Raw genomic sequence first — 24,225 nt, forward strand, 5'->3', positions numbered from 1 at the left:
TTGTTCATTCGCTCTTTTCTGTGCTGTTAGCATTTTCCTATTTTTGTTTTCATTGGTAAAAAATTATTTTCCCTTATTTTGTGGCCTTCCCTGAAGTTTTTGCCTCCAATCCCTGTGGGCTTCTCTTTTGTTTGCTTCTGACTCTTTTGCTAGATGGAATTTTTTTTTTAAACTTTCAGCTCTGTCACATCTGAATCTCTCTTTCAGTTATTATAAATTAACTGTTTCAGTGCACAGTTCTTTCTGCTCAGGGACTTGAGCTTAGGAAAACACCTGAGCATCACCACCCTCAAAAGTGCATCCAGTGACCATCCTGAAACTCTGCTGACTCTAGAAGAATCCAAGAGGCTTGATGTTCCTCTCCTTAGTGTGAATGTCTTCACTGGTGCCATATCCAGTCCCCCAACCCTTCATATACTCTTTCTTCATTTTTGTCTTCTAGGAATGTTCTGATATCTGAGGATGTAACCATCTTTCATAAAATTCTCTATTTTCCTCCAAAGGCTTATCTGACTATTATGTAATGGCAACTCCTCGTAACTATCTCTTACATACTAGAGTTTGGAAGGAATCTGTGAAACTTTAGCACTTCCCACTCCCAACCCCTTCATCCAAAGTACACGGACCATTGCCACATGTTCAGCTGGAGATTTTCTTTCAAATGTAATTGTGGGGTGGAAGTGGGAAGCAATCCATGAAAGTGAATGTATTCTTTTTCTTCTTCAAATTTTAGTGTTTTTGCTGGTGGCAACAAACTTTGCTATCAATTAGAAATGACTGGGATCTTAAGCATGGGAATACTTCTTCAGATAATAGTCAGAAGGTACCAATTCCTTCTGCTATCTTTACTGCCTCAGGTGGTTTCTCCTGCATATGAGATTAGCTGAAAAATTCATATGTGTCTCACTTCATAAACATTGATATCACCTATCCATTTCATCAGAAAACAGGAGGTTAAAACTTGTACTTGGACCCTTCTAGTGTCTGAGAAAGCCTGGTTTTTCTTAGGTTGGGTGAAAGCTTTCCCAAGGGGAATAGTGCTACTTGACCCCCCAGGTGTGGGTGTCTGGAGATCACAGAATAGCCCACATCCACTTAACATCACATTGAACATTCATGCTGGTCTGAGGAAGAGCACGTTTAAAGAATGAACTCACAGATTTTGCTCAGTACTTACCCATCAAACAAATCTTATTAGCTTTCCTCAATTTTTCCTCTTAATTCTTCCCGCTGGAAAAATGCTGGTCTTGGAATTCAGATGATTTGGTTAACTTTGTCTATGATTTAGAAAAATTGCCTAATCTCTCTGAGTTTTAGTTAACTCTTCCCCCCAAACTCCCAGTGGGGATAATAGTAGCCACATCATAGAGGAGAGTTGAACAATTGACACTTGTTGAGTCCCAACACACATCATATCATGCATTTTATGTTGTAGTGTGTTTCTGTCATCTTGGGTGACTGTGTAACATCCATTAGGAGTTTCCTAATGGCATTCAGTTTTCTCTGGAAGAGTTCCCTTTCTCCAAGCATGTGTACTCTGGGAATGTAGATTCAGGAGCCTCATCTTGCATTGTTGGACCTAATGAGGTTTTATTTTATCAAATCTTTCTTTACTTTGTGCAATAAACCTAAAGGGCAGTCGTATAATCCAGATATGGTTCATTAGATAGTTTGGTCTGGGGATCTTAAATACTGAGCAAAGTAACCGGAAGCTGTACCTAGCATTCATAACCAGAGGAGCAGTGCCCCTCAAACTTAAATGTTTTCTGGCTGTATTTGATTTTCTATGTGGTTAGAGCACAGTTCTTTAGCCTTCTCATCAATCCTGATTTTATTTTTATCCTCCAATTGTTTTTTCAAGTCTTTTTAAATTTGTTTGCAAACAAAAAAATCTTTATTTATATCCCCATGCATTATTTTATTTGATTCTGATAATTCTATGTGATCACTCTCAATATAACTGTGAGACTGAGGCTTAGAAAAGTTTAGCAACTTATACCCAAGTCATACAGTATGAGGAGAAGCTGGAATTTGGACTCAGATGAGGAGTTAAAGATCAAATAGGATATAAATATTTGAAAGCACCTCACATAGTCCTTGACACATAGCAAGTACTTAACATTAATTTATTCTGAATCCTTGTGCTGAGAGAAAAGTAACTACCTACTATGAGGGGGAAAAAAAATCTCTAGTATTACCGGTGTGAGAAAATGTAAAACAGAATCGTGATCCAGTGCTTCATAATTTTGCATGAATACTGTTCACCATTTTTGTCCTCTAAACTTGGGCTTTTTGAGAGCCAGGTGGTTGTTTGAGAATCTCCTTACATCTTCAGAGAAAATTAGCATACCCTCGTTGTATGGAACAAGGTCTATTGGAAACTCAAAGCATGGGCTAAGAAGTTTCTTTTTTCTTTCTTTTTTTTTAAAGAGAGAATTTTTTAATATTTATTTTTCAGTTTTTGGTGGACACAACATCTTTATTTTATTTTATGTGGTGCTGAGGATCGAACCCAGTGCCCCTCTGCAGGCCAGGCCAGCGTGTTACCGCTTGAGCCACATCCCCGCCCTAAGAAGTTTGTTTTGTGGTTTGGTGTCCACCACCACAGGCTTGAGATCCTGCTCATGTCCTTTTCCCTCTGTGATAAGAAATAAGAACAATCCAAAGGCCACCCAGCACCCTTTGAAGAGCATATGCCAATAACTGTCTGGGTAGCACTTCAGAACTAATTATTTAGCTGAAAATTCACAACATAGCAGCCACTTCTCACTGTGTATTTGAAACTGGTAAAAAATCATTCAGCATAGCAACCGTTTTGATCATCCCTGTTATGAAGTTGATCTGGACTTCCTCGTGAATTTCTCAAGGAGTCTATTTGATTTCTTCTCGGGCATATTTTCACTCAAGCAACCTCAGCTTTAGATTTATTTATCGCATACACTTATTGCTCTGCTAATATACAATAAAACCCCAGGCTGAGTACGGACTGTGCGGGAGGAAGTCTTAATAGAATGCATTGTTTGGGGAAAGTTAAGCAGGGTCTGTTCTTCTCCCTCCTTCTTCAGGCATTTTCTATTTCCCATTCTTTCTTCTTCTTCTTCTTTTTTAAAATCCAAGGCTAACACAGAACATGCTCCAGGCTCCCTGTTGGCAATTGTGATGAATTAAGTTTGACCTTTCCAAGTTGTCACTCTGGTCATTTGGAGATGATGAAGGGTGGGCAGCACCTGGGCCCAGGTTTGTTTTTGCCCACCCACATCGTGCTCACCAGCTTCCTTTGGAGGCTCTTTTCCATTATGGCAAAGTGGTGTGGATTTAGAAGACTCAGGGATGGCCTAACTTCCTGGCTGTTCTGCCTCGGTCAATATGTCAATAATCAGTGGGGGTGCCTGCTCGTCCGCCTCAACCCTGGCCTCTGCTCTCACTTGCTCTTCAGCTAAGTCCCTGATCACGCTGGGATTGGCTTCGTCATGCACCTCTTGTTAAGGTTGTGGCTTTTCTCTAAAATAATGAGACCAGTCTGGACAGAGAGCTCTGGGGAGGCAGCAGGCATCTTTGATGCTCAGTAATACTTGGTCTTGGGCTCTGGTATTTCTATGAAGTGTCACTTTTGGAATTTCAGCTTGGCCTAGCCTGCCATGGGCATCCCAGTAGGTTTCAGGGGTCCTTCCATGAGGGGTTGATGGCAGAATCCTAATATTCAATTGTTCTCTGATTAAAGGACAAGCCTTTGGGGATGATATATTCTTGAGAAAGAAACTTGAGGACATTGTGTTCATTCTCCATATAAAGAACAAGTAACATTCCTTGATAATGATCAGTGCACTGAAAATATGTCTTAAACCAAAATAATATTACTGTCACCCAACTCTAGAGAAAAACTTACACTCTTTATGTGGGCAATTGAAAAACATAGATAACACTGATAGTTCTTTTAAACTCATAAAACCTATTACTCAACTTAAGGTGCATCAATGGGGTTAGAGGGGATAACAAATATTCCTACAACACAGGTGCTAAAGGACATATTGAAGGCATGTAGCATAGTACTCACACGACGAATGCTAATTATTCTTATTGCTATGGCTCTTTTGAAAATTTGAATATTTGAAGAAATGTAGCCAAACTTATTGTTCATGTAGATGACTTTTAGGTACTAAAAAGACAACTTTTATAAGATGTTGATCATAGAGCCTCAGATGTTAAGTAATTTGACCAAAGCAATTGTGACAGTGTTGTAAATTCTTTGACATTCCTTTCATTGCCAATGGAGCATAATCCCTTTCTGGTTGAATATAGATTGGCCTCAGTATCTTGCTTGTGATGATTGGAGCAGAGCAGAAGGAAGATTTTTGACTCTGCAGACTAGGTCATCAGAAGGAACTGGCTTGCTTGAGCTCTCGGAATGCTCCCTCCTGGAACACAGCCTGTGCTGTGAGAAAGTCCAGGCTACAGAGAGGTATTTTGGCCAATATCTCTCTTTGAAGTTCCAGCTGATAGCCAGCATCATTAGTAAGACTTGCAAGTAAAGAGGCCTTAGAAGTGACTCTAGCCCCAACCACCATCTGAATTTGACAAACTGAGTATAAAATGCACTGTGGAGTCCCAAGAGAGGGAGTAATAACAACTGACTACTCTTCTTCATGTCATTAAGTTTGGTGTGGTCTTTAGGCAACAATAGATAATCAGAATAGATGGCAGAAACACCAGCATTAGAACCCAGTTCTCTTGATTTTGAGCATGGCTTTCATTGCTTTATTACATTGATTCTTGGATTCACTCGGTTTATATTGGAATTTACAAAATGCCTAAAAGGCATACTGAGGTTCTAAGAAGATTTTTTGAAAATTAGATCACTGGAAAAGGATAGTAGCTATTATTTGAACCTCCTTTTTATACATGCAAATAAATTGTATCTCAGAGAGTTCAATATTGAGGACCATTGTAAATAGTACAATGCTTATTTAAACTTAAGTGTCTAAATGGTGCATTGTTGCTGGCAATGAAAACAGTCATAAACAGTAGTGCTCAACCAAGTTGTTCCTGCATATAATTGATCAGCAATGCGTGGTCAGCTACTATCGAGTTCACATAATCAAATAATTGGAGCTTCTGCTTGATTTTGGAAAGCCTGAATTATGCCTTAGAAATGAATTTATTTTCTGGAATCCACTTCCATTTGTGCTTTGTCGACAGAATCAAAATGTTCACTTAAATGCACACAGAAATGCACTTGCGTACGGTTATTCATTTGTACACTTTTGCATTATGGTTTAAAAGCTTTTTTTCTCCCCTTTTCTCTTGGAAGCTATTGGAAGAAATGGATTAGAAAATTGAAAAATAGAAGAGAGAGAATCAATGTGTGTGAAAAACAGGGTGTTTGCTGAGGAAGTCAGTCTTTTGTGGCTGGGTGAGGGGCTATTGCTGTTGCTATTGCTGACAGAACAGTGCTCTCAGAGACTCCTGGAGGAAGATGGCAAGAAGAAGGGGGGGGAGATTCTATTTTTTTTGCTTTTGCCCACTCTGCATATATCTGGCTGAGGGATGGAAAATTAATCTCATATTATTCAGGTTTCTTTTTTCCCCCTATCACCAGTGCTTTTTGGCAGCCTTAGCTCTTCTTGTTCCCTGAGGCTGACAGAGGGAGGAGGCTTCTGGCCAGAGGATACCCAGCACATCTGATGCATCCAACATAGTAGCCCTTCCCCTCTGTTCAGTGTTCAGTAATTTCATCACCAAAATACCTTTTTCTCAGTGACACATTCTTACATTTGTCAACCTTTTTAATCTTTTAAATTTAGTTTAATTTGAATTGCTATGGGTTTTTAAGTATCCTTTATTCTGACTTGGTCAGAATGTAGAAGGATTGATTTGCGATATTGCTTTCCACCAGCTCTGAAAGGGAGGATTCTAGAAATTTTGGTGTGCTTGAGTCCTTAGCCCAACTAGGCCATGGCTGAGGATGAGAGGACTTGGTGTTTCTTCTTTTCTTCTTTATTTCTTTGGTTGGTGGCCAAGATCATAGTAGAAGAATCTATAATGCAAGAGAACAAGGCTATCAATCTTTTTTTTTTTTTTTCTGGTCTGATGGCTCAGAATCGAATTTTATGGGGGGAAAAAGCTACTTTGGTATCAATAGAAGTTTGCCCAATCCAATCCCCATTATTAATGTGACTATAATAATAATTAAGTTCCAAGAACCACAGGTTCTTTACTCATAAAATGGAGGTAATAGTAACTACTTTATAAATTAAATGAGATAAAATCCAACTACCAGCATTTGGTTTTGCTTGTTTTTTTTCCTTTAAATTTCATTTTGCTTTCTGTAACACAATCTTGGCAAATCCGTGAATTTAATATACTGACAAACAAGGGAATAAAGAGAACATACTTTCATTTTAATTTTATATGTAAAGTGAAACTTCAAGATTAAGAAATTTTAACTCTAATGAAAACAGATTTTTTTTTCTGACTGAATTTCCTAAATGTTAAAAGTTCTGTCTTAAAAAGTCTCTTTAAGTGACCCCCCATAATACAGTTTCCTAGGAGAAGCAATGCTTTAATCCACTCAGTATAAATCAGTTTCAGGTAAACTTAAAACAAGTCCTACTGACAGTACCGCATCAGAAGATACTTTCATCTTCATACCAGAAGATGAAAGCACATTACTATAGTTATGCTAAACTTTTCTCAAAGGAATCACTCCTGCCGAGTTTATTTTTATAAACTTTCCATTCCTTTTGGGAGTGCAGTTGAAGTCCAGGCATTGTGGGTTCAGTGTACTAAGTTACTTGTATGGGATGAAGACACGTGGTGGTTAGGTTGGTGAAGCCCTGATAAAGCAATGTCCCTGCTTTCCTTTTCCTTCCTATATCATCAACATTCAATCCAACTAAATTTATAGGTCTGAAACGATAGGCCTGATTTCTTGCATGAGAAGGATGGAAGTTTCTTTCTCCCAGGTTTTATTAAGGACTCGGGGATCACTGTTACATAAACTCTGAAGAACACAAACACAGGAGTTGCATCTGAGCTGTTGGACTCCTGTTGTGAAGGTTACCCCAAGAAAATCCTTAGGAGGGCAATTCAGTGGAAGGGACATTTATGTCAGAAAATTTACTGTGTCTGGTTTCCCCCTCACTGTTGGAACAGATGGCTTTTTCTTTGGTTGATCACCACGGGAACATGCTGGTTTGCAGCAGAAGCCAGCTATGGAGAAAACCAGAGGTGTGAGGCCGGTATTTGTTCATACTCTCTGTGGTAGGGGAATGTACTGAGCCGGTAGCCATCAGGCCCCTTCCACTTTCATTCCCAGCCACAGGATAATGGAGGAAAATTTTGATGGGAATCATTTCTGCATTCCCTGGGTAACTTTTTTTCTCCATCTCTCAGGTTTTCTGACTTTCTGTCTTTCACCTGAGAACGTATATTTAAAGTCTAAAGAGTTAAATATGCATATGATAAAATTCCCAGGATTATGCATTGGCTTTTTGTATTTATTTTTAAATTCCTCTGTTTTCAAGATTCAAGATTTATTTATGTTTCTGATCGACTCCCCACTTCCTCCCCAGAGCTCAGAGTCCCAGCCGTGGATGGGGGCTGGCTCAGGCTGTTGAAAAGCTGATGTGCTGTATGCTGTCTGGGTTCCCTGAGACACTGGTCCTTATGGGTGTCTGCTCGACTCCACAGGGGACCACAGAGCTTTTTTCAGGGAGTCTGGGGCTGTCTCATTTGTTAAAAAATGTTTAGCCTTTTCCTCTGTCAGTGAATAATTTATTTAATACAGATTTATACAGTCAGACAAAAAAAAATTCATTTATACGTCATCAAAGCAGAGACAAACTCTCCATTCATTCTGGTAAAGATTATTTTTTGAATATTCCAACTAACAAGAGTTCAGAAACTGGACGTTTGCATGACCTGTGAACACAAAAATTTTGCATGACACTTGGAATATGCCAAGCTTCACATAATAAGAGCTCATACTAACCATAAGTCAGACTATGTTTTAAGCACTTTTCATATAATAAATATAGATCTTCTTTAATCTTCTCCTCATTTCCATTTTAAAGTAGTGGAAACACAGATACAGAGAAATTAAGCAACTTGGCCCAGGTCACAGAGCTTCCAAGTAGCAGAACAGGGCATATGTGCCAAGGTCTCGGCTTGGCACCAGAATCACGAGCCACCACACACCTTTGTAGATTCAAACAGCAATTCTTTATTCCCGCTCTCACACCGCCTCCACATAGGTCCAGGGGCAAATGCGTTCTTCCCTCTGCCTGCACAATTCACCTACTCCACGAGGCTATCTCCAAATCCCATTTTAATCTCACGAGAACTCAACGGGAACAAGCAGCAGGAACACCCTAATCCCAGCAATAATCTTCAACCTCTAACTTCCCTAAAACCCATTATCTTAAACTGGCAATGCCTTAAACTCAAGGAGCCGGTTACTTCCTCAAACCTGATCAGCTCTAAACCCGGATCTGCCTTGGTCCTTGAGCAAGGTCACCTTATTAAAGCATGCATGCAATGTCCCATCGAATGTCCTCTAAGCAGCATGGGGTATGCTTGGCAAGGAAATTTCGATGCGTCATTCCTACTTGGTAATGGCCCTCAGCACATATGAACCTAGGCACCCTGGCTCAGTGCCTACCTACTTAACTGCTACTAATTTTGATTTCCCCTCTACCCTGTCTCATTTAATCCTCATCATATCCATGTAGTGAAATCACTATCATCCACAGGTCACACATGAGTTTACAAAATGAGTTCAATGTCACCTACTGATGAAGGGGAAGATCCAAGGCTTGGTACCAGGTTTCTCCAAAAAAGCAATAATTATAAGAATATTGTATTAAACAGGGACCTGAGTTTAAGCAGCCGTTTGTCCCTTATGAGCTCTGTGACCATGGGTCAGTCACTTTTCCTGGGGCCTTGGTTTCCTGCTCCATGCAGTGGAGATGACCACAAGGTCTGCCCACCTCGTGCCTTGGGGACAGGAGCAGCTCTTCAGCACAGGCAATAGTGTCCTTGACAGTGAGGAAGGGAACCTCTTTGGCTCATTTCCCTCTTTCATTTTCTAAGAGACGATACAGAGAGCTGCCACCTTGGAGGAGTTACTGTCCTTTCCTGTGCATGGGAGTGACTTCCCAGGAGGGACTTGGGCACTGAAGTATTCGGATCTGCCTCATCAATCAGGATGTCGGAGAAGATTCTAATTTTCTTGAGACTTTGCTTAGGAGTCCGGGCTGGGATAGACCTTGGAGGGAAAAATAAAGGTAGCTAAAGTAACACCGGATATTTCTGCCAAGAAGACAAAATATTTTGAGGAAAGGAAGTGTCTCCTAAAACAAGATACTGTAGCACCTTTGGATGAAGTTTTATTACTATTACATGACACATTTAGTTTTATAAGCTGCATTATTATCATATAGAAGGCCCTAGGATATATCCATCATGTAAGGGCTGATACTATTTTAAAAATTCATTAAACCTTGAGTAAACATTGTCAATCATTATCCCAAATCCATGCGCACTCTTCTGGGAACCTTACCCAGGCGAGGGCACCCAGAGAGGGAAGGATTATGAGGAATGGGATTTATTGGAGATAATAGGGTATCAGTGGAACAGAAACTATAGTGGGAGGCTGATCTGTAGAGTGGATGGGGAAGTACGCTGGCTCCAGGTACTAGAAAGAGAGCAATTAAATTGGCATTTAACTTCATTGCTCCCCATAGCTTCTGGGACCACGCTTCTGCTAAATTCCTATTTCAGTTTCATATATATATATATATATATATAAAATCAGGGATTAAACCCAAGGGCACTTAACCATTGAGCCACATCCTCAGTACATTTTTGTATTTTATTTAGAGACAGGTTCTTGCAGAGTTGCTTAGGGCCTCACTCGATTGCTAAAGCTGGCTTTGAATTAACAATCCCTCTGCCTCAGCTCCCCAGCCATTGCGATTACAGGTGTGTGCTGCTGTGCCTGGCTCAGTTATCTTTCACCACGTAATGGCTTGGTGGGTGGGCTTAGTGGTTTTCTGCTGGTTTCACTTGTGTGCATTTACATGTTCACATAGAGCTGGAGGTGGCTGGAGCCGGGCTCAACTGGGGAGGGTGACACTGGGGCCTCTTTCTCCACGTACTCTTTCACCCTCAGGGAAACTAAACTGAGCCATGTGGGGAAGCATCCCAAGAGGACAAGCCCTAAACATGAGTTCTTTTCAAATCCCCATTTGTGCCATGTTTGTTGATGTCTCATTAGCCAAAGAAAGTCAAGTTGATGCCACAGAGAGTCAATAAGTATGGCGCTGGGGAGTCATTGGAAGGGTACACAATAGCTTGCTTACTGTTTTTTTTTTTTCCATTTGCAAATGTGATCACACCTACAATTCCCGAAGTCTCACCTAATCCTGACACTGTGGATGAAGTTGATGAATTTGTGATGTGAATCAGACTTAGATGTGAATGAGGACTTTGGGTGCAGTTCCTTTTGCTCTTGAGAACTGCAAGCTAAAAATATGTTACCTGGCCCCTTACATCTAACATAGTATGGTGGACCAGAAGACCAGAAGAGAATCAGGTAGAAATTCATTCCCCTTCTGAAAGGAGAGGGATAGGCAGAAACACACAGCAGTTACCGGCCCACAGAAGGTCTGAAATTCAGCCAGGCACATAGTCAGGGTCCTTATTCTGAGCAAGTTGCTTGAGTAGAACCCACTTGTGCTCCCTGGGAGCTGTACCCTGTCCATTGTTTTCTGTGTCTCTTACCTCTACCTTTGATTCTTCTCCTTCCCAGAAGAAATGGCTAGTGTTTGCAGCTTAATAGCTTTCTTCCCCTGCTTGTGGAACATTGGGGGTCCAGGGCCTCTTTTCATTTTGAACTTTCTTGGTTCCTTTTAGTTCAAGTTGGTACAAAGTTTTATACATCCCACTCAGTGGGAATTCTACAAATTTGACTGGGTTCACTTCATCCTCCGAAAGTCACTCCAGAAATTCTTTTTAAGGCAGACCTCTGTCTATTTTGGGCTGGGTGTGAGGTTGCTGTGGGACGTTGCCTTTAAGATTATAAGTTGCTCTTTAGTGTAGTTGAGAGGGTCTAACCAGGCACTCTGTTGAATCTTTCTGAAGTCTTAACAAAAGGTCTTATAGATAAACCATTGATTTGATCTCAACCCTGAGGCTATTTCTTACTTTTTAAAATCTTTTACTGACTAAAGATAGTGAAAATGTGAAATGGTTTTATTTTCCAACCTGGGACATGAAAGGAGAAAAGTAAAAGTACTAGTTCTTTTATGTTTCCTTGAAATTCTGCTTGCAAACTTAATGGTTCTCTCTGTAGCTAATCTCCCTGTTCCTTACACAAGATAGCGAGTAGGCACATTCAGTATTCTGCCTGGAAGTATCCTTAACACATGCACAAAGCCATTTTCTATCTTCAAAACTAATATAGACAGTAGTTTTGCCAGATGATTTTACTACAAACCACAAACCACTATCTTTCCAGTCTCTCACTGCAGATCCTCACTTAGATAAACACAATGATGGCACCCTAAAGATGACTAGGTTCTAATCTTTAGGAACCATGAATATGTTACCTTCCATGATAAGAGTGATTTTGATTTTGATAGGTAAACTTAAAGATCATGAGATGGAGAAATCACTCTGGATTCCCTGCTCTGATCAATGGAATTGCAAAGATTCTTGTGAGGGAAATGGAAGAGGGAGAGAGGAGAGGCAGATGGGGGAAGGAGATCCCATGGTGGAATGGGGTGGGGGTGATGGAGAGAGAGGAAAGGGAGGGAGAGAGGAGGGAGGTGGGGAGCGAGAAAGAATTGAAATGATGCACTGATGGATTTGAAAATGGAAGAAGGAAGAAGGGGTCACAATTCAAGAAATTCAGGATGTTCCTAGAAGATGGAAAAAAGCAAGGAGACATTTCCTTCCCTAGAGCTATTTAGAAGAAATGTAACTCTGCTAACACCTTCATTTTAGATCTGTAATATTCATTTTGGACTTTGGACCTCCTGAACTCTGAATGTGACAAAGCTTGATTATCCTTTCACCAAAATGCTTGGGAACAAAAATGTTTCAGATTCCAGAGTTTTTTTCTTTTTTTCAAATTTTGTAATTTTTACATTGACTTTACCAGTTGAACATCCCTAACTGAAAATTCAAAATCCAAAAAATGCACCCAAATCTAAAACTTTTGCTCAACTTGTAGTATCTGGGTTATTTTTAAGTTGTTAAGTATGTGGTAATTTGTTACAATAGGTGATTGACTCCATCTCACTTAATGTGTTCAAATAGACAGAAATCTTTCTAGGATGAGATATTCTCAAGAGCAAAGGGACTCAGAGAAACATGGATTTCATTGTCTTTTCTTTAAAAGCCAAGTAGCTGATGGGTGTATCAGAGTTTTTATTAGAAAGGTCTGCTGGCATAGAGAAGGGTCCAATGATTGACTAAAACTTCTGTGAGCTATTGGTCTTCAGTGGGATATTTTAAGCATTTTATAAATATCTTGATTTCCATTCAATTCTCCTTGTCTACTGAAATAGAAAAAAAAAGATTTATAAAAGATACTGTTTGGCAATGCAGCCTGACAAAGTGTTAAAATCCATGTAAGTTAACACAGATAAAATTTATATTATCTTAACCCTGAAGTTTTAATAAACCAATAAACAAATGAGGTCAGTGTGACAGAATCATAACCCTCAAATCCTTGATCTGTCAGTTCCATGCTTGGATGATTATTAATGGTGGGTATTTAATGTATTCATATGGAAAGAAGCTAATTCCCAGTAGGGAAGTAGCAGCTCTCACTTAAGATCTAACTCTGGGGTTTGTGGCATGTGAACCAACCGAGTGCTAAATGTTTATTGGTGGCTTGGCATCCGAGACATGTTTGCAGATATATTTCTCTCACTAATCAGAACAACTCAGGAAAGCCATGACTATTCTAAAGACCTTAATGGGTTGACAAATGGACATTTGAACAATTTATAATAAGCTATTCAAAAGTTCCTGATTTAATTCCCACTTTGAACTTCTGTGCGAGTTCAGGGTGTCAATGTGTCTTGGGAACAGATGGGTAAAAATGAGAATTGTAAGTAGAATTTCAGTCTTTTCTTAGAAGACAATGCCTATCACTCATGAGTCTAAGATTAGTCTTCTATTAATTAGTAAAGAAGTACATTTTGAATGTTCCCCAAAGCGTATGTGTGTGGCCATGCTTGGTCAGAGGAGGGGGCTTATTGGGCTGTGGACAAAGTTGTAAATCTCTGAGGTCCTGGAGTGCTGGTGAAGGATTAGCAACCAGGTCTCAGCAACAACAACAGAAAGGCTCTGATTAATGACGTTTGCCAATTTCCATTTTCCATGGTATAAATCTTCCCACCATGGCCAATTTCAACCCACCTGACTGAATACCACTGAACATAGACATGGGAACAGACGTGCCTCACTGGCTCTTAGATGCTAGTGCAAAGTAACCTCTGGATTTTTGTCACAGTGCAGAGCTATCAGGGTGCAGCATAAGAGACATCATAAGATTGAGAAAAAGCCATAATGTCTAAGGTCTATTCAAACACATTGCAGGGCCTACCTATGTGTCACTTAGTGAGGTGATATGACCTGGTTTAGGGATTTTTAAGCCTGGCATGGGGATTTCTGGGTCTTTATGACAGTGGGACCAGAAAACCCTGGTTACCCTAGAGATAAGGCCACCTTAGCACAGATGCGGCTTTCTGAATCTTAAAATAGAGCTTGTCTTCACAAGAACAGTTCAAACTCCCTTTATGAAAGAAGCACAGGATAACTGACAATGACCGTGACTATGGCAAGGATAAGAAAGGGATAGAGTCCTCCAAAGGCTAAGCTTATCTCCAGACAGAGGACCAGTCAGTCAGATGCTGACCCTGAATGGATCTGGTCCATGCCGCTGGTTGCTTTCACTGTCCATCTCCTGAGATTGCTGGACAACCTGAAATGCTGGACATCAGATGGTCCTAAGACTCATCTTTGATGAGAATCAGACCAAATGGAAGAAGTTGTCCCTGGGGAAGCTGGTTAACTAGGACCAGCTGAGACCCTTGAAAGTGACACAGGGCACAAGCCACACACTCATTAGATTTGGACTGTTATAAACACCTGCAGTTGTACTTTAAAATGTTGTGGATATAATGAAGGAGAGCGGTTTAAAGATTTCTCTTCCTGTTTTATTGTTTGCTTGTTTTTCTCCAGATGAAAAATAATGAAAAACTTCATTGTTTTCCATGAAGGACAATGCCATTCATATCCTCCTGGATATGTTTTATATTAAAGACCATACAGCCTAAGACCTGGGTCAGCTCCAGTGTGAGCAATGCTTAACGAAGCAGCCGTGGTAAACGATAAGTCCATCTAGGTATTGAAGCACTTGCCGCATTTTTTGGAAAAATTGAATTGTGATTCCAGTATTAAATTTTCAGAGACATGTTATATAAGAGATTAAAGGACTCTTTTTCAGTGATTCATTTAAATCAATTATGAATAAGTTGACAGCCCTGGGAAGCTTCTGAATATTTTATTATATGTACAGGTGGCACTTCTAATTGGAGATTGTTATACTTACCTACTCTCCTTGCTCTTACCCCACTGCAGTCTCCCAACCCAATTGATTTTAAAGTTACTATGTTTAAAAATTATTCTAAAACCATTCAGGATAGAGTGGGAGTAAGAGAACCATATGATATAGTGTCAGTGTTCTGAATTTCTGAAGGTGGCTGCTGGAAGAGTTAGTTGTGATTTGATTCTTTGCAGGTCAGGTGGAAACATCTCCAGTGGCCCTGGGCTGTGCTTACTAGGGTTGGATCAGCTGATGTCCCTAGAGGCTTGTGCTCCATGTGTTTCTATGAAGCACCTGTCATTGATAACTTGAGGATAGTGTCAGAGCCTCTGAGGAGGCCTAGGATGACCCAGCTCCTGGGAGACTTTGGATTGAGTATGGGGTGCTATTTTCTTTTATCCCAGGCAACAGCCCAGGACTATCTCAGCTGTCATGAACCAAGCATTGCAACTAAGGTCTGGGGTGGGAGGGGTGATTTAAGTCTCAAGCCTCACCAGGATGTTTAGAAGAATGCATAATAATGTGTGTTCAAAAATATTCTCCTCAGTTGCTTATAATAGCTGAAAATTCAGAAACAATGTAGATGTCCCCAAATTGGAAACTAAAAATTTAAAATACGGCTTAGTAATACAATGGGATTCTATTCAATTACATACATGCAAACACACATACATCTCACATAAAGATGTATTATTCATTTTTATTAAGTAAAATTATGTCTCATGAAAGATATATATATGTCTTCAATACATAGGAAAATGATTTAAATGATTTATAAGTAAATTGGGAATTATAGAATATTCTTTTTTTTTTTCTTTTTTTTGGGGGGGGACAGTACCAGGGATTGAACTCAGGGGCACTAAACCATTGAGTCACATCCCCAGCCCTATTTTGCATTTTATTTAGAGACAGGGTCTCACTGAGTTGCATAGCACCTTGCTTTGGCTGAAGCTGGTTTTGAACTCACGATCCTCCTGCTTCAGCCTCCCAAGCTGCTGGGATTGCAGGCATGTGCCACCATGCCTGGCCAGATATTCTTTTTTTCTAGTTTATTAAGTTACAGTTCTGTATGAGGCAGATATCATGTGATAACAAAAGAATCACAAAAAGTTATAATGAAAAAGAAAGCTGTTTTAATGCTTAATTTTAGAGGGAATTTTCTCAGGCTCTGACCTTGACCCTGTCCTCCTTGAGCTCTCCAGCCTTGTTCATTCCTAAATGTTCCCCCCAACCCTTCACTTGCCAGCCTCTGTCCTTTTGGGAGCCCAGCACGGTGGATTTGATGATTTTGCCTTTTTTTCTCCTAAGGAATTTCCTCAGGAACATATGTGGAGAGAGGAGACCTGGGTATGAGAGTTTTCTCTTGCAACTCAGGGAACCTGGAACTATTTCAGAATCCCCAAAGGGAAAAGAGTCATGCTGGAGTCCAGCGACTGGCTTGCTCAGTGCAGAGCCCACTGACCAGCATGGTCTGTCACTGATCCAGACACCAGGACGTGCTTTTTCAGTTTCTCATGGCTTCTTTCCTACTCCTTCCCTGGGTGTGCTCCTGCCACAGGAGGCCGGGGAGCTGCAGAAATCCTCAAGTAGCTCATCAGGATGCAGCTGCCCTCTCGGCTCAATCCTACTTAATGTCTATGTCAGCATATCCCTCGCCTCCTCTAAGTCTCAGTCCATGAGCTGTGTTTTTAGCTTTCCTAAATGGAAGCATGTCTCAAGAGGAGGATTAGCCAATTGGCTAAAGAACAAAGAATCAATTTAGTTTAAAATAGCTCTTTTAACGCTGGTATTTTGCATCCACAGTAATTTTCCAAGGCACTGTGCGCTTTGTGCAAAACCCTCAGGGAGCACAGACTGGGCTTATCTGTCACCATTAGGCAGACAGAGGTTGCAGTGGACCCCCCACTTTCTACTGGAGTGAAAAGCTGAGCCAGGAGAGGATGTAACTTTTAAACTATCTGGAATGCAATGACAACTGCTTAGGGTGCTTCTTGGTGTCTTAACTTCAATGAAAATAAGAAAAAAAAAATATCAAAAGCTATAGGGAGAAGATAAGAAGATAAGAATTTATAGCCTTGCCCATATACTGACTAATTGATTATAAGAAATGATCTAACAAGGTCCCCTGGCACTGAAATCTGTCCCTAGTAACAGAGGGACTCATAACTGATGTTTTCAAGTAAAAAAGTCTCTCATTGCTTGGTTAGCCAAATAATTGGGACATGTGTCTCATTGAAGTAGAAAACTGAACTCAGGCAATCAGAAATCAGGCCTAATGCTAAACATCAGAATGCATGTTGAAGGTATTGGTTAATTCTTTCTTTCTTTATTTTTTGTCACCTCAAAAATTTACCTTCCCATCCTACTTCTTAGGACAAAATGATACATGTGATTTTAGTATTCTTTCTTTTGAAAATATAAAAAAAAAAGTAGGTCTGTCCTCCAAGAACTCAAAATGTTAAATAATTTCCATGATGACAAGGATGGAAAAATAAGTATACTATAATTTTCTGAGCAAATTTTAAGAGCCAAACACTCAGCATGAGCTCTTTGTTTTCATACAATGATTTTGAAGTGTAGGACACTCCCCACTTGCCCCACCCCTCCCCTGTGAGATCCAAAGCGGAGGCTGGGGAGGTTCATCTTTCTCAGAACCTTCTAGCTTGGAAGTAGTTAAGCCAAGTTTGAACTTTCTAGCTTTAAGGCTTCCACTAAACCACATCACATTCCAGATATAGAAAGAGCCCACGTATAAAGAGGGAGCTGTATTTTTAACAACTTGGAGGTGAGACTGAAGTTATCTAAAAAGGATTTATTCAGCAGGCCAATGAGAGGTGAATTAAGTTTGTATGCTGGGGAGAGGTAGTGTCAGGGTACACTGAACATCCTGAACCATGTAAAATGATGAGAGACGCTACAATATAAGGATGATGGCAAGGTTAGGTGATGAGCAGAGATGTCTGGGTGAGGATCAGATGAGGGGCTTAGTCACAAGCCTTGGGAAGGCAGGGTCCTGGCTTAGAGGGGTTGCTTACTACCCTGCATGTACTAATGCTATTTCCCAAATGCAAGAAGAGACTACTTCAGCACATGAATGTCAAGTTCCTAGACTGAGGCAGGAATAACTAGCATAAAGATCCCCCATGTAATTCTCATACTACCTGACATGTGGCTTTATTTCACCTAGAATAATTCCAACCTAAGAATAGTAAGCATAGGAATTCTGGACCAGAGTTTCATGGATTAGCTTGGTTGGGGAAGAAGAGCCTAGAAATTTCTATATAGGCAGTCTATTGTATTGAAGGCAATGTGAGAGTGTATATGCCTTTAATAGGAAAAGAGAACTGATAGCCTTTACCAGATTCTGAAGATGACTCAGAGTTATAAAAATATAATAATAATGATGATAAGATGAAGTTATAGGAAGTCAAGGAAGATTCAAGACTAGCCTTTTCTTCTAATTCACTTCCTTCTCTTCATCTTCAAAAATGCCAAGGTTATTCTTGACTATACTCCTTTGCTTATTATGCTGTAAGTGTTGGCATTTAAATGCTGTCATTTTGGCACTTCCCTTAAATGTTGTTCAAATCACCATTTTGTTCAACTAACTCCTCTGCATCCTTTGGAGCCCAGAACACTCCTCTTCCTTCAAATCTTTCTTGACTATTTTAGGTCCTGTTTTTTTTTCTTTTTTTTTTTTTTTTGCTCTGCATTCCTGAAGAACTTACGGTTTATCCAACAGAACATATCATTTAGTTATATATTGTCTGAATTTGCTTTTTCTTGCAGTTGATTTTTAATGGAAATAGATGGGTGAATCTTTGGGCACAGGGGATCACATGATTGATTAGTGGTTCAGAGCACACAACTTGGCTGAGTCTTTCTCTTATTGAGCACCTTTTGGCAGGTTATTAAACTCTGTGTCCCTTGGACTTCTCCTCGGCAAGATAATGACAATAACAGAATCTATAACATACAGTTCAGGGAAGCAGAAATGAGGTAATTCATGAGAGGTACTTGGCCTAGTCACTGCAAACAGTGCACTGATTTGAACTATGGCAATATACTCATCATTACCTACTGGTTCTTCTAAAAGCAATATCGGAGCCTCTGCTCTGCAGTTCTGAGACACCACAAGAGTCATTTAAATCTAGTCTTAGTTTCCTCAACTTTGAAGCAGTGCTAGGATATTTGGAAATGGGGTTCTTCTAGGGTTCAAATGCAATAACAGCCATGGACTTCTAACCTCACATCAGCCACAGTGGGGTATCAGGACTCTGTGCTAGATTCTTGTACTGACACAGTATAAAAATTGTTAACATCTTAAGTTGTGATGTTGTAAGGGTTGAGCCTAGAACAGCCAGGAGTAAAGTTATCAGACTTCCTCAATGGAGTTAGAAGAAAGCATTGTCCATATTGAGAAAGGCAGATTTAGGAGAAAGAGGGAACGTGTGTGCTTCCAGCCCTGGCTCCCAGCAGCCCTTGCTGTCTTTGCTCTTGTTATTTACTGAGTCAAGCAAAATTTCACTGCCCTCTGTTGGCTTCTATGCTCAGGGTTTCCAGCAAGGCTAGTTACAGCCAGAGCCTTTGGGGACTTCTGAGCAGCCCTAACTAATACAGTGGGGCAAGTGCAAACGTAGCTATTCACTGAGAGAAAGGATGGCTGGGGCAAGGTGACTTTTTTTCTATTTATGTTTATTTTTCAATCAAAAGAGAAGCAGAAGAGATTCTAGAAATGTTAAAAGCCAGAAATCCTGCATCCTGTGGGAGTTTTCCTGTCACTACCCAGAGAGAGCATAGGAAGATCCAATACCCATTTCTCAGCAGAAGTCCAGATGCACATATTCTCCCGGCCCATGGGACATGCAGAATCTGGGAGAAAAACTACAATTCAGGGCAAGGATCAGGCAAATGTCAGCTCAAATGGACCTCTAACTTCTCAGGAAAGGATAGCAATTGCAGCAATGGAGCAGGGGTATTATTTATAAGAAGTGGCAGCTCTTGAGGGAACAATAAAGTGACAAGGAGAAATGCCCAGGCAGAGCAGAGCATCAGTGGGGAAGCCTGCCCTTGTCCGGGCACAGGGAACTGCCGGAGGCCACTGCAGCAGTGAGAGCTCAGACTCTTTCCCTTCTACTTTGTTAAGAAACTAAAATCCATAGCTGTTGGGGAAAACTGGGGTTCCAGCAAGCATGCTGACGGGGGCCTTATCAAGACAGATTTGGCTTCGTGGCCCTAGGAAGAAGTTTACACACATCTTTAGGATCTAGATTTGGATTGCCTTTCCAGCTAGGAGACAAATGTTGCTTAAATGTCCTAGTGAAAACCCTGGAGCAGTAGTAGTGAAAGCTTTTGCCAAGTGAACATATGAACACAACTAGGTGAGGTGTGCCATGCACACACACACACACACACACACACACCATCAATAACAACAACATCATCATCATCATCATCATCATCATCATCATCATCATCATCATCATCATCTGTACATCATCGTACCTTGGGAGCTACACAGATAAATAAAGCTTGGTTATATACAGCTCGTCCTCGCCCCATGCAGAGGATTATTTTATAAATATAGGGTTGCAGTGATCACAGGAAAGACTGCATTTTATGTATTTTTCAGAATAAAAATTTACCCTCTTGATGGCAGGGTCCCAAGAGGAGACTTCATTTTTAAGCAACTGATTTTCAAATAAATGATAACGAAAGTAATAAATCCTCATGTCAGCAAACTTGAAAAAAGCATAGAAAAGGCCAGAGGAGAAAATGAAAATCCCCCATGAGGAGACCTCATCGGGAGCAGCAGCACCCCTGTGCGATTTCAATATAAAGTCCTTTGTATTCAATTTGATTTGAAAAGCCCTCACTCGGCCCCACAGACCTTGGTGCTGGGGGAGTACATATTGGAATAACTCTCAGCTCTGCTGTTCAGGACCTGGTAATCGAGTCAGGGCTATAACCACTCTCTGTATATGAATTCCAGCGCCGCCGCATCCGTGATTATGATGAGGTTCCAGCTTATTCACACTTGTCATATTTGCCATGACACTGAGGGCTTTGGTGAAGAATAGAGGCTTTAAAAACTCCAATAACAGGTGAAATAAAAAGCCCACCCAGCCTTTTATCCTTTGTTTCTAACATCAGACTTGAAATAAAGGAGTTCAAGAGCTCAGGCAAGACTGCATTGCAGTGAGCACCTAGCGGCAAAGGTGTGCTAACTTGCTTTCTCATTTGCCTGACTTGGGGAGGGGGGCTGTTGCCAGAAAGCTCTGATGCAGATTGGGGCAGACGATTAACCAGCTGGGTGTCTCCCACGTGTGGGTTGAAACCACGCTTACCAAATTGCCTGAGACAGGTTGTACAAAAGCTATCAGCTGCTACTAGCTTTTGACTTGCCACCAGTTCTTTCTACTCATTTCTTATTATTGTCTTGGTGCATAAACACGTCTGTACAGATGACTGCATTTATACTTTGGGAAATACAAGCTCAGGAGGAACTTACATTTTCAGGGAACAATTTGGGGCAGATTAGGAGGAATGGGGACAGGGTAGCATGGAGGTTGCAAATGAGTTTGGCAATTATGGGTATGTGAAAGGCAGTGTTCACAGAAGGTGCCAGGAAAGCCAGGCAGCATCTGTACCTCCTGGACACTGTGTTACCTACTCTGTAGCTGGGTCTGTGCACATAGGTGGTGGTGCAATAGGTGAGACAGGTGTGGTGCACCTACTTGTATCCACCTGCACCTACCTGCACCCACCTGCACCCATTGCACGCCCTATCTCAAGCTTTGAGTTGAGTGGCCTGTGAATGGAAAATACATAATGTAACAAAACAAAACTTGCCTGCAGCCATGAAAACAATACACAAGCCAGAGGGGATGAGCAAGGGACTAGAATGATAGGTTTGGGGTCAGTTCTGGGTTTAACATTAAAGTCTGAAACTAAATTCCTATCAGTTAAGAAGAGCAAACTGTCTCCTTGTGAATTATCCACAGATGTTTGGATGCTGATTTTCTTTCATTTTTGCAGGCATTTGGGGGAAATAAACAAGGAAATGAAATGAATCCCACTGTTTAAAACACCCCATTTCTTGCATGTTTCTTCTCTGAGGGCTTTATCACCTCAGGCAGCTTCAATGTTAAATATTTGGGCCTTTGCACCTGCAGTTTATTGTAGCTATATTTGTGTAAAGGTCAAAGGCCAGCTTTATTGGACTCAGGACATCTTTCTTCCCATGGCTGCCCATCTTTCTCCCCAGTGGCTTTTGGCCACTGGATGAAGTGTGATCCAGTCCTGGTGATCTGTGGCTTCCTTTCTGAAGGGACCATTCATGGAACATAGGCCTTGTCTGCCACAGGCTGAGGGTTTACATCCCTCTCAAACTCATGGACTGAAGCATAATTCCCGGGACAATGGCATTAGGGGATGGGGACTTTAAGAGGTGATTAGGACATATGGACATGAATGGGAATTTTGCCCTTGTAAAAGAGGCCCCAGAAAACAATGATGGCACTTCTGCCATATGAGGGCACAGCAAGAACCTGGCTGTCTAAGCCCTGGGAAGGGGGTCCTTAACAGATACAGAGTCTGCTAGCGTCTTGGTCTTGGACTGAATAGCCTCCCTCCAAAGCTGGGAGACATAGACTTACATTAAGGGATCCAGTCTTTGGTGGTACTTTACAACAGACTTCACAGAGTAAGGCATCACCTCTGGGTTCTCCAGAATCAAATTCTTCTGAACTTTTAAGGGTTTCATCCATAGTGGCTTTTTCAGGGATCATTGACCTGGGACTAAGTTGTGGTCATGACATTTTTTTTTTCCATGGATGCTGGACATCTCTGTCTATCTCCTTCATCCCGCAGTTTTCTTTTCTTGGCTTCTTTAGGATACACCCTTCCATTCAGGTTCCTTGTGATTCTGACAGTGTGATTTCTCAGTGCCGACTTCTCAAAATGATCAAAGCTCTAGGAGTCACAACAGAATTTGGGTTATTTGACAACCTATGTAAACTATTAAAGCCTTTGCTTATTTATTGGTAAAATGGGACTAATATCTCTAGCCCAAGTGTGCAAGGATCAAATATACTAGTGAATCATTTAAAAACTCAGAGGGAAGTCCTCTATAAAGTGGATGAATCCATTTCTGTTCTCTGTTTTGACTCAGTTGGGCATCATAAAGAATGCAGATTTAATTTTTTTTTCTTTTTTTTGGTAGAATACAGGACTCAACAGCCAAGATTTTGCTTCTATACTCAAATTTCAGTGCATTTAAAATGTTGGCTTCATTAGCCTAAGATTCCATGTAACTTTCTTGTACGTGTATTTCTGTGGGATCTCTGATTTTCTCCCATTATTTGAGCCTGGTAAAAAGAAAGCCATGGACTGAGGGTAATTTTTTATAGAGTGTACTTCAGACAACGCAAAATCAATAGCTTTCTCTGTTGAAGGCACCCAGGAAAGCAGAACATAAGGAATCATAGGGGTTTACTATTGCTTTTTGAGGCTGATGGTAAAACTTTATGTGATCCTCATAAAATGCATGGTTGAGTACAAAACGAAAGTGTATTTCATTAGAGTTTATCATTGTCTGATGATAGATAACACTGCATTTTGTAAAGCTTGACATTTACTATATATTTAGTCAGGGAACTGAAGCCTCAGTTTCTCTTCTCCTGGTAGCTTAAGATTGACAAGCCAACTGAAGATCCTGAAGGTGGGACTGATGAAGGAGTGACAGGTTGTGAACTGCCTATTGTGGTTTTTCAGAGACTCAAGAGCTCCAGAAAAAATTAAGGATAACTCCTAACTGAGAATGCCTTTGGTGTAAGGGTGGGTAGTACTAGTATTAATACCAATAACAAGTAAAGATAGCAATAATGGTAATTAATGGGTATTTATGCAGCATTTACTTTGAGCTTATCATTTCACGTGCATTATCTTAGTTTCTCATGCAGCTAGGTGTGGCTCTGAGCTCTAGCCATTGCATTGAGAAGGAGATGACATTGTACAGTAGACCTTCAGAGCTGGTCTACACAATCTCCCATAACTTATCCTCCATCCTCTTCCTGTTTGCTGCCTAGATTTAGAGGCTTGTGACCTCAAGGAGATGGCAGAGAAACAAGATGAAAAGAGCTTTGGGCCTTGAATGACCACCTGGAAGAGAGCTGCCCACCAAAGAGACCATCTGCCTTCTAAATTCAATTCTGGGAAAGGCAAGCATAAACTTTCATTTAGACATTGAAATGCTGGTTTGGTTTCATAGCAGCCTTTTAGCATTGTCTTAGTTTCTACTTCACATATCAGTTCCCTTCTTAGAGATGCTCTTTTTCCTGACCAGTATATGCCTGAAAAACATATCCTACTAGATGACACATCACTTTCTACTGACATGTCATTATTATAGAAAGAGGTTTATCATGAAGACAAAGTAAATCAACAGATGTTGCATCTTCCAAATGCATACTATGACTTGAGAATCCTGGGATGCCTTTAGTCTGCTGGGGTTCAGCAATATGTTTTACATAATAATCCTTCAGTTTTTCATTCTTCCTTTTTCTCCCTCCCTCCATCCCTATCTTATGAAATGTCTGTTGTAG

At 40.7% G+C, this 24,225-nt stretch overlaps 1 long non-coding RNA gene across 1 annotated transcript in view; it reads left to right on the forward strand.

Annotated features, from left to right (window-relative positions):
- LOC144366496 (uncharacterized) overlaps window positions 1-23,888 on the forward strand; it is a 126,363-nt gene extending 102,475 nt beyond the window's left edge. The window contains exon 4 of the long non-coding RNA XR_013425559.1: window positions 23,710-23,888. This is a non-coding gene — a long non-coding RNA (uncharacterized LOC144366496). The remainder of the gene's footprint in view (window positions 1-23,709) is intronic.
- Window positions 23,889-24,225: the final 337 nt, after the last annotated feature.

The sequence above is a fragment of the Ictidomys tridecemlineatus genome, chromosome 9 (genome assembly GCF_052094955.1).
Source record: "Ictidomys tridecemlineatus isolate mIctTri1 chromosome 9, mIctTri1.hap1, whole genome shotgun sequence".
NCBI classification, from domain to species: domain Eukaryota; kingdom Metazoa; phylum Chordata; class Mammalia; order Rodentia; family Sciuridae; genus Ictidomys; species Ictidomys tridecemlineatus.